Source organism: Scomber japonicus, chromosome 6 (assembly GCF_027409825.1).
Source record: "Scomber japonicus isolate fScoJap1 chromosome 6, fScoJap1.pri, whole genome shotgun sequence".
NCBI lineage: Eukaryota > Metazoa > Chordata > Actinopteri > Scombriformes > Scombridae > Scomber > Scomber japonicus.
The window spans coordinates 25,862,455-25,874,598 of NC_070583.1; positions in this window are offsets into that span (position 1 = coordinate 25,862,455).

Genomic DNA, 12,144 nt, shown 5'->3' on the forward strand with positions numbered 1-12,144 from the left:
TGGCAGCTTGACTTCACATTTAGATAAAAATACAACAGGAGGATACTATTAAAAAGAAGAGACCTTTATACTATACAGAATCTTTTGATTTGGCATTGATATTCAACATGGTGGCCTCTTGTTTCTGACAGCAGATTGAACCTAAGTCTTTGAGCTAGTTGACAAGCTCTTTAATCACCACGCAACTTCAAAATAAAAGAAACATATGAAGATTGCATCAGTGCTGTATTGTGTGACTTTGCTTTAATGTGTCAGTGCCAGTTAAACAGGTCTGTTTGCACATGGTAAATTACTGAAAAAGTGCCGTAGTGGCAATAACCTCGAACACAGTTTCCTGGGAAACCACCTCCTCCACGTTTAATATATAATATTGAATCTTCTATAGCTTATATGGTCCACTTACATCTTTCATGTATTGTATTACTCTCTGCATCCTCACCAGATTGTGTAAAAACCAAACCAGACACTCAGTCTGACAAGTAAGTTTTTATTTTCTGCCGTAACATAGGGGACTATTGGTGTTCACATTCAGAGCTGTCATAGTTTCAGTATCTCCCTTGAGTGTCTAAGTTATGTCCATGCATATAATCACATATCATTAGTGTAAATTCTATTCACAGAGACCATATGTGGATTATTTTCTCTTAGTCTGCAGTCTAAATTTACTGTTTCATGCATTTTCGCAGTTTAACAAAAGTTGTATCTAACTCGCCCACCACTCATATGAATGGCAGCTGGTTACCCTGCTTAATTCTGAGCCAGAAATGACTTGCCAAAACTAATCAACAACAAGTACACAGATGTACTCAGTCACCCTTTGCATAGCCGCATGATGCTAGAACATGTGACTGCCTTCACGCATGTGCTGCAGGAACTTTTTTTAAAAATTTGAGATGGATGATCTAGTTTTCATTTCTCCGCTCACAGTTAGTGGAGGAGTTTAGTTAGTGGATCAAAGTGTCATTGTGAATCTCATGTTCTAAATGTAGAGCAACAATAGAAAGTGCAATAGAAAGATCTAACAGTTCTAAGTCTAACATTTTTAATTCAGTATCTCTCAAAGACATTGCAGAGTAAAAGCAGACATTGCAATTTCTTATGTGTCAATTTCTTACGTTTGGATGAAAAATAGAGATTATTTTTTTGTTTTTCTGGATTTTTTCATCATTTTGAAGAGCTACTATAAATAGTATCATGCTTTCACTCTGCCTCCTCCTCTTCTATTCCAAGTTGAATTCTGCATTGACTAAGACAAACTTTTCTATTGATCTGCTGAACGCCTCCCCTCTCCCTACATCCCACAGGCAAATTAAAAGAAAAGCTTATTTTTTTCTCCCTTCCTCCTCTCTATTCCTCTCCTTTGTCCTCTCTGCACTGCTGCCCCAGACAGCCCTGAAGTAATTCAGATCTTTGACACATGCACCGTCTTTATGCCACCATCTCCTCTCTATGTGTCTTTGTGCGTTAGCAGTTCTAATGTGTGGGGCGTGAGTCTTTTACAACATGTTCAATATCACACCACAGGGCCTCACAACCCAGACAACAACTCTAACGATGCAGAGAGAGAGAAAGAGACAGAGATAGAGGGATGTGATGAGAGATAGCACTGAACTATCAGCGCAGAGTAAACCCATTTGTCTTCTTCTTTCCATATTTGCAACACCTCCTACAGCCTATAAAACATACCACACACAAACAGACCCACGCACACTAACAAAGAAACATATATCTTCCAAATTCCACATCATACATCCCACAGAAGCTGAACCACTCAGATTTCTAGACACAAACACACCATTCTCCCCAGACTATGCTTCAATTACTAAGCCAACAGGGCTAGAAAGTGGAGACAGATATATACACTGTTTGGAACATCTGTGTTGCCATACTGTACATATTTGTGATCTTGTGATATCTGTGAGTGCAATGTCCTAAAAATCATGACTCAAGATCGTGTAATGCTACAATAAAAGCATACATGACAAAATAGGAATGTATTCAGAATTAAGTGTCTGTTAAAAGGACATATTATGCTTTATATGATTTCCTGATTTATTTACTGATATGGTGTCAGATATCTTATCATCATATGTAAAAATGCTTCCTGAAAGTCAAAAGCCATTTCTTCAACCTGCTCTGAACACTTTGTTAGCAACATTTTTAATTTTTTTTAACATTGCTGATGAGCTGGCATAAGCTTGTCTCCACAGCCTTTGTTACTGAGATTGTTCAGAAGGTTTTTCAATGAGTTATTTGAGTTCACTCTCATATTTCAGATCAGATTTTGGCTCAAACATGTGCAGATGTATTTGAGAAGTGGACATTTCGAGTAAAGGAGAAAAAGTATTGAAATCCCCCTGCTATAATTTCTTTAATGGATTGTTGACATGGTCTCCCAAGTAGCTATCGACAGAGACACAACTTCCAGAAGCAAACCAATCAGAACAGAGTGGGCCATAAAGAGACAGAGGTTGAAAGTAGAGTACAGTAAATCATGCAAAGATATTCCAATTGAGCCCCAGATTTAAAATATAGACCTGTAAATGTGCATGATGGCTTCCCTTTAAAGTTTTATTTTGACTCAAGATACTGTAAGTTCTCCCCATGCAAAAACAAAACAAAATTGAAACTTTACTGGTGAAAGCTAAAGAATGATCTGATTCTATCTATCTAATGGTCTTCTGGTTTATTTTCTGGCATCCAGCACTAACTTTATACCATTGAGGTTCTAGCTATGCACATGACTATTGAAGCCTAATGTATGAGCATGTAGATTACGAATTGGTGCTCAATGAACCATATACATCAGACAAACCCTTTAAGTCTGTGTGTGTGGGGGGGGGGGGGGGCCTACAATAACCAGTTGGATACTTATGGCGCTTTGCCACTATACAGTTCTAGCACTACTCGACTCGATTCGATCCACTAGGGATAGTACCTGGTACCTGGTACCTGGTACTTTTTTAGTACCTGCTCAGATGAGGTTACAAGCGAGCCGAGCCAATACTAAATGTGATGTCAACAGACTGCCGGCCACTGATTGGACAGAGAGTCTTCACTGGAAGAGCCATGAGCCATCCCACACAAGAATCAAACCCGGCATTTTCAAATACCGGCAACAGCGTTACAGTCATTCAGCTCAATTTTCTTGCTTTGTGTGTGACAAAAAAGCCACATACAGCAGCAAGTACACCATCACCTCCATGTCCTCCATTGTTTATGTGTTTGTGTTGCGTATAAAACAAAGTCACAGCAGTTTCGCCCACATTGGGTAGGTACTATAGTAATGCAAGAGGTTGTTTCTGGTACCAAACCGAGTTGATTTGAGCCCAGTTGAGCCGAGTAGTGCAGAGAAAATCATTCAAATTATAGTCAAACTTTTATTTAATGTAACCTAATTGGTCCATCAACAGAAAGGGATAATATATTTATACTAAGACAATGTACAATCAGAGTTATTGCTGCTGTAAAACATTTACAGCTCTTTTAGAATTCGAGTTTTAAGAGCCTATCAAGGTTAACTAGCGTGGTGCTCAGTGGACATGGACATAGTTCCTGAGTAGATTAAATTCTTAGTGCAGACAGACCGAGTGATAGTCTGACAGGCGGGCAGACTGAGGGGAGATGTGTGCTAATATTTGCCCGGTTATCCATTGATCCATGCGGTTGAGTGTTAAGGGTTTGCAGATTAGGTGGCCTGCCTGGGGGGCTCTGTGGAAATCAACAGGATACACTCACATCAGACTGTCTTAACTGGCCTCTGCTTGTTGGGGGATTTAATCTCACTGTCACAAGCCTGATTATAAAGGTTGGAACATGGGAAAGTTGTTAGAGTGACTGAATGATTAACAGTGGCTCCCAGATGGTGCTTGGTAACCAATACACATGATATTCAATTAGTGGTCACTGATACTCTGGTATAAGATGCTTAGATGTGTTTCGAGGCTCAGCTCTGGTGTGATTTAGCTAACTGACTGATGTCTCCAGTGGTTTTTCTGTAAATGCTCGTAAACATTGATGATTTGACAAGTCGGGCTGATTACTCTTCATTTAATGGTGCTAAAGCTGCCCATGGGGTAAATTATCATGGGAGGGAATATGATTATTGTGTTTCCCACTTAGTGATAGGCCGTCCTCCAAAGGGGGTTTTTAGTATCGATGCTGTGTCAACAAACACCATCTTTTTTTGCTTGCTTGCGCAATAAATATGTGCACTATCTCCATTTCCATTTCAAGCTCAATTAGGAACACATTGACTGGGTGATGGTCAAGTGAGCACAAGCGAACATGGCCTGTAGGGAGGGGCGCAGGCTGATCATACACAAGATGGCAGCCTGGTGTGGGAGTGTTGTAAATAATCAGAATGGATACCGCTAACGGGCTCAGCCTCCTTTTTTCCCCTTTATAGCGACTGGTGTTCCTTAAATAGTGAATGAGTGTGTCATGTTTGCATATGTATGTTTGCGTGTGTGTGTGTGCATGCCGGATGTAAAAGCAGGACAGGCGCTGAGTACCTCTCAGCTCTTCTTTTTCTCACGTGTTCCCCAGAGATGCATATAGGCTTGTTTTAGAGTGCAGAAAAAGAAGCGAGAGGAAGCTGAGGAAAGAAAGGGATTTTACTTTTTTAACCCATCAGTGTAAGGTGAGTTATGTAAACAGAAACACATTGCCTCATGTGTTTTTGAATTTTTCAGTCCCCATTCCTCCTTTTCTTCCTTTCTTCCATTTCTTCCCTCATTCCTTCTCCTCTCCACCGCCCACGATCCTGCCCTCACTTCTTCTGCACTACCCGCCTGCCAAGTTTCCTCTACTCTCGCCCACCTGAGCCCAACACCTGTGTGAGCAATGAGTTCCAGGAAAGGGGGCCAGGATGCCGTCGCAAGCAGCTTGTCACGAATTCTCTCCTGCTGGGTAGCTACCTCACACAGCCTGCCTGCCTGCCTCCCCTCTGGAAAGTCAGAGCTACCCCAGAGACTGCATTTCTGGAGGTGACTTTTTCTGCACATTCTCTCTATTTAAGCAGCTGGGGACTCTCTATCTGTCTACTGCATTTACAGATACAGTCACACTCAAACACAGCTGGTGTGCACATAGGCACACACATACAGTCACAGAAACACATTGTACTATTAACATCATCTTCCTAAGTGTGGGCTGCTTGGTGGTTGCGAGTCATGATAACCCTCTCACCACCACCAGATGGCCTGCTCTCACTCATCAGTGTAATGATCTGGCACCCAATCACAGTCTATGTAATATTCATGAATGAAAACAAGACTGGATGGTAGTGTAAAGTGTTTGGTGAGGAGGAACAGACATAATGTTTGTTTCTCTCATTTATTCAAATTCAGAGTAGTGCTCCCACATTTTATGGTGTTTGGTGTGTTGATGTCATCCCAAAATCATCTCAGTCCACAATGTGCTCATCAGGTTGTGAAGTGTAAACAAAAGCTGGATTCATTCGTCAAACTGGGCTGCATCATCAGCTGAGTTAGCAACATTATGCAAGATAGAAAATGATGCTGCTTATAGAGTATTGTAATTCAATTTTCATATTGACTTTTCCAGACTGCAACACAACACATTAAGCAATATTAAATATGATAAATGTGATAATAGAACAAATCTGCACACGTAAAAGTAGCTGATACAAATAAAATAAAGCAAATACATTCAAAACCAAAACAACAAAAATGAGGCATCACATTTTCACATATAATAATAAATAGCAGGGAGACTCCTTATTCTGGTTCCTTCATACATTTTAACCATTCAGCAAAATCAGGCTTTGTCTAATTTCCAGTAGTGAAGAATATTTCTTGAAGTGCCAAACAAGCCTGCCATTTGAAGGACAGACCTGTTGCCTAAAGAATACAACGAGATCTGGGCCACAGCAATTTTGCTCTGTGGTACTCTGTGGGACTATTTGTTTCCAAAAATGAGAGGTGAAAAAACATTCCCATATTAAATGGAGGAACATACCTGCCGCATTATGGAATCTGACTTTTCATCTGTTGAAAATGTTAAAATGCTTTTACCCAGACCATTTGTTTTGCTATTATGATAAAATAGAGAAATACAGGGCATAGATTCAGCTAATGCCTTTAAGTTTCTGTTGAATAATTATGAATTGAATTGTATTGACTTGATCAATGAATCATCTAATTGTTTCAGCATAACTCATTCTTTGAAATGATGTTGTATTTACCATCATCGCTATGATTTATTTTTATTGTCTGAAATTTCATTTAAAACAAGCTCAAATCCGTTAAAGAGCGAAGCAATGAAACGTGACACTGCTTTGTTATCTGTGACAGCCAATTAACTTCATACTACCCCCCACCCCCCACTCTCCCCCATGCAGCCACACAAATACGAATAAATACACAAACTTGCACAAAGGCACACATAAACAACATAAAGCTGTTATCTGTGATATGCAATTAGGGGAATATTTACCATTGTGCTGATGGTAGCAGTAATGACTGGAATATTAATCTATTAGTATGCATAGGCTGTCTGTGATTTGCTCTGGAACGCTACCTTGCATTGTTAAACAGTGAGAGAAGTGTCTACCGCAATTATTTTCTCTCTTTTGTTTCACTATCTTTCTCTTCTCTGTCCGAATAACATCTCCTGTCCTTTTACGTCTTTCTTTCTTCATCACATTCCTTTTTTCTCATGTTCAGTTTTTCTGCTCCACTCTTTCTCTCACTAATTCACCCTCCCTCTCTGTCCCCTGTCTCCTGTCTACTGTGTTTATAACCATTTTCGAGATGAAAGGCCAGGGAGATTGTCATACCAAGAAAAACAACAGGATCAGTCATTAATATATGTCACCTAAAACAATATATGTTTACATTCAAGTGACAGAAGCCCTCTAGCAGTTTTTTTTTTACCGTTTCCAATTGGGACTTTCACATTTTCGAATGCAAGTCAACAGTTTTTTAAATACCATGGTTACAATCATCCCCTAATTTTAACCATTTAACTATTATTGTAACCATGGCAACAAAGGTTGTCAAACCCGCAGGACGTAGTTATTTCAACCCAAACCATCAAACCATGATTTTTTTAAACTTGACCCAGTGGGTTTTGTGTCAAAAACTAACCAGACATTTGCCATAGAAGTGTTTCATAAAACATTTTTTTATTCTCAACAGTAATTTGTAATGCTTTTTGGAAGGCACCAATAAATTAGGGTAACACCATTTAAATGTTCCATTTAAATTTTATTTTCTAGCATGTTTGCTAATTAGCTCTAATTACAATTTACAACTGAGGTTGATAGTAATGTCATTTGCGAGTAAGTGATCATAAGTATTGGCACTGATAGCCGAGTGGTTACTGTGCATGACACATAACTGCAATGGACCTTTGTTGCACATCATACCCATCTATATCTTCCCTTGTTTCCTGTTGGTCTCTTTGCCAGTAACTGTCCAATAAAGGTAAAAAATGCTACAGAGTAATCCTTTGAAAACAAAATTTAACAGATATTGCTGCTAGAGGAAACATCAAGGGATCAACAAGAGCGTTAGGATTCATCCTCTCTGCACCAATTCTGGGCCAAATTTAATGGAAATCCATCTGATAGTTGTTGAGACATCTCAGTCTGGACCAAAGCAGTGATACTGTCTGACCAACCGACTAACAGACACAATGACCAACATCGTCACTCCTAGAGCTGTGCCACTAGTCTGTCTACAAAAGAAATGTTCATTGCTCACTACAACATAAAACTAAAAAAATAGCTTTTTGCTCTTAACATGAAAAAACGTCAAGAACATCAAGCACAGTCAATTAAAAGTTTTTCTTAAATGTCAGCAATCATTTTGCAAGAGCAGAATATTCTGTTTTGGAGTCAACCTTTTTACCTCCTTTTTTTCTGTACTCGTCCTCCTCCTGCTCCCTAACTCTCCCTGGTGTAATGACTCATCTAAAGTGTTGAAGTCCTGCTTCCAACCATGCCACTGGCCTCACAATCGCACACAAAGCAAGGCAAGCTTGAACTTAAAGAGCACACCACAGTCAGTCATCTCCCTCAAACCAGGAAGGAGAGGTGCCACAGACAGAGAGAGTGAAAGCAAGAGGTGAAGAAGAGGCTGCGATCAATGACACACAAGCACAGTGAGAGACAAAATAGAAAAAAACACAAAAGAAAGAGACAGAGGGAGAGCTTGTATGTCTAAGAAGAGACAGACAGAAAAATATATGAGTTTAACCACTACAGAAAGTGTGCATGCATGTATGTTAACCTATCTCAAGTCTACTTATTGTGCATGGTCAACCCAGTCTAACATCAAAATGTGTAATAGCTACATTGGTCCACAGTGCATGCTAGTTTCACAAACTACCTTAACATTTTGCATCCCACTAAGAATATAAGGAATGGTAGCCATTTTGTTTGTTTGAACAGACAGAAACTCAACAGTCAATAGAAAAGAAAAAGAATAGGCTGTGAAAATGTGCTGTGGACCAACATAGCTATTTTGATCTGAGACTGAGTTGCCTGAAACCAACTTAACTCATCCTCAGTAGAGAATTACAGTCCTCCCTACAGCACAACAAAATACAGTGAAGAGTACACTTAATCCATGTACACACAGAATGGGGTGGTGAAGGTCTGTGTGCAGCTCGTGAAGCATCTGCTCAGTCAGGGGCAGCCATGAACTGCACATGAACCAATGACCTGCATTTCTCCCAGTAAGAGATCTACCACTGTGTTGGAAAGGTAGCCACTGAGGTGCATTAGATGGCGGAAGGATGGACTGGCTAAAATCTATGTTGTATTGATCTTGTGTGATGTGTTTCCAGTGCAGTCAGACAGGTGTGAAGAGTATGAGAAGATAAGGGACAAAAGGTGTTAACAGGCTACAGCAGAGGAGCAAATGAGTGTGAATAAATAGACTGAATTTGAGATGTAGCAGGTTGGTCAAACTGTATGTTAGTATGATGATGTAGCTTAGAAAAATGCATCTGGGGTTAGAATAAATCCACAGTTAACTGTAGCTCTGTTTTGTATCAAAGATTGAACCAAAAAAATCTAAACACATCTATTATCAGGCGCATATCATGACTGTTAGGTTAGGTGTAGACCATGTATCTCCAATGCTGTAAAATTTATAAGTTGGCACAAAAGACTATATACGTGTATTATCAGGGTTAGAGTTAGCAATTACCAATGAGTTGTATGTCTATGTACGTGAAAGGGGTTCACTGAATTCAGTTCAAGGAATCTTTCAGTTCATTGATGTGGTTTTCCAGTACTGTTTTGGTTCACTTTCTCTATTCTTATAGTTTCCTTTTCAGCTATTGCACCAACTCTTTTCAACAGAAAAGGTCTGATAAGCCTTGGTAAGCAGCACACAGAAGACAAGTAATAGCTACCTGGTGAACTGAGTGGAGCATTTAGCAGCTAAAGAGCCAGTTATTTTCTCTGGAGTAGATTGAGACCAGACCAGAACTAAAAGGAGAGTGAATAGTGGACTTTGGCCGTGTAACAGCCGATAATGTAATAACGACCGATAACATAATCATTTTGCCCCGTTTTTTAATGTAATAAGCCAATAACATAATCACTATTTGGGTTAGGGTTATAAATATAACTTAAACAAAGTGATATTAGTATATTATTATGTTATCGGCTCCAGTTATTACATTTGTAAATTATTTTTTTTAACCAGGCTGATAACTTAATAACCAGCCAATAATGTTATATATTATTGTGTAATGCCAGTAATGTAACTTATGACAGTTTTGGAAAAACGTTTAATGTTATTGGCTCAGGAATTTTATTGTGGGGTTTTTTTTTTTTAAGATTTTGTCTGGCATAGACACCTTTATTTAGCAGTAGACAGACAGGAAACATGGGGGGGAGACAAGGTGTGACATGCAGCAAAGGACCTTCAGCCGGGATTCAAACCAGGGTTGGCTGCATATGCGGTATGCGCTCTAACCACTCGACCACCTGCGTGCGGAATTGTATTATGTTATTGGCAAGTTATTACGTTATCGGCTTATTACATTAAAAAACGGGCAAAGCGTTATTGGCCGTTATTGTGTTATTGGCTGCTACAGGCCCACAATAATGACTCCATATGAAAGCTAATTTTGTTCCATATCTGCTGGATGTGTAAACAGGGAACTATTTGGTAACCTATTTACCTTATCAATGTTGTGAAGTTATAATATGTCAATTTTGTGATTTGTGCTTCTTTTGCATGCTTGTTTTCTTGATTTAAACACCTTAAAAGTGACCCCTTGTGGTTATAAAAAAAGACGTAGTAGTAGTAGTAGTAGTAGTGCAGTTAGGGAGGCAGTCTGGGTGTGTGGTTGGACACATGAAGCATAAGACCTTACTGTGGTGTACATCCTATATCCCACACACTCAAAATGTGTTTGCCAATTTGCCTAACCAAACATTTACCAAAGTGGAGGGAGAAAGGCAACGTGTGTATAAATATATATATAGGCACTGAACAAATCATCATCCTGGTCATTTAGGTATGACCAAGTGTTGATAGAGAGATCAGAGTAAAGACCAGGCATGTACCAACACAGTTTTTCTTTATGTATGTTACCAGGCATAATAATGTTGAAACATACACTTTTTCAAGATACATGGTTTTCCTCTGAATGTGCTGATATTCTAATTTTCACCTCTGCATCTTGTTTGTGATTTAAAGATGGCTCTCCAGAGGAATGAGTCAATGGTAATGTTAGCAGTCAAGATAGAACACGTTTTCATAGCCCAACTTTCTCCTCTTTTCTAAAGGGTTTCTTAGCCTGCCATCCTATCTGTGGAAGAGACACCCAGTATTGATCTGGCTCTGACACATCACCAATGACTCACTGAAAAGGTAGAGAGAGGGAAATATGTGTGTCAGTGTGTGTGTGTGTGTGTGAGAGAGAGAGAGAGAGAGAGAGAGAGAGAGAGAGAGAGAGAGAGAGAGAGAGAGAGAGAGAGAGAGAGAGAGAGAGAGAGAGAGAGAGAGAGAGAGAGAGAGAGAGAGAGAGAGAGAGAGAGAGAGAGAGAGAGAGAGAGAGAGAGAGAGAGAGAGAGAGAGAGAGAGAGAGAGAGAGAGAGAGAGAGAGAGAGAGAGACAGAGGAAGATGTGGGTCATCACAGTAATCCCTGCAATTGGACGACGTCCTTCAAAGAGAAGTCAGTAGGGATGATTTCTCTGTCTCTCTCTTTTTTCTTTCACGATAGCTTAAAGTTAACAACATGTTCACATCAGATTGTTGTGTCACCCCAGTCTCACATCAAAATGTGTAATAGCTACGTTGATGCACAACAATGGCCCTAAAATTATTTCATGAGGCCATGAACTGTTTTTCCACAGAACACTTAACACTTAACTCTTCTCGAGGACCTCAGTCCAACAAGAACTATAACCTGTGTTTCCTCTCACATGTATCTCCTGCCCTAAAATGGTTTATTATTTTAATCATATCTGTGAGGGATGGATATTACGAACCCTCTATCTCTTAGCTGCCTCTTTGCTGCAACTCAATATCCCAGCCAGGGTACAGAAGTAAAAGCTAATCATTTTTATGGTGGCTCCTCTGTCTTAGTTGTAAATGTTTTTCCAAAACAAGATCAATTTTCACATACTAAAAAAACTACCTTAGCAAGCTGCTGTTAATCATGATTTACCATAAATAATGTCCATGTGCAGTAAGCAAAGATCACAAAGTGAACAAAAAACTATGATAAATATCAAATATGGCATTTTTTTGTCTTTATTGTACAGTTGACAGTGAAGTGACAGACAGGAAACAAGGGGAGAGAGATTGGTATGACATGCTGCAAGGCATCCCTGGCTCGATCCAGGGACGTGCAATATAAGATATTAGTATTATAGAGCTTTATTTTGTTTCTTTTCCATCTTTTTTTCTTTTTTTACATATTTAAAATAAACAAGATTAGATTCCCACAATAAAGGGAATGCATTTGCTCAAAAAGCATCTTTTTTTTTCTTTTCTTTTTTTTTACTTCTTCCCACAGCTAAACATAATCACAAAAAACATGCAGGAGACAATGATGGCAAATCTGTGTTCTCACTTTAATTCATGCAGGGGTTTCTGATCAATTTATTTTCTTAGAATACTGTTACCAACACTTTGTATTGCAACGGA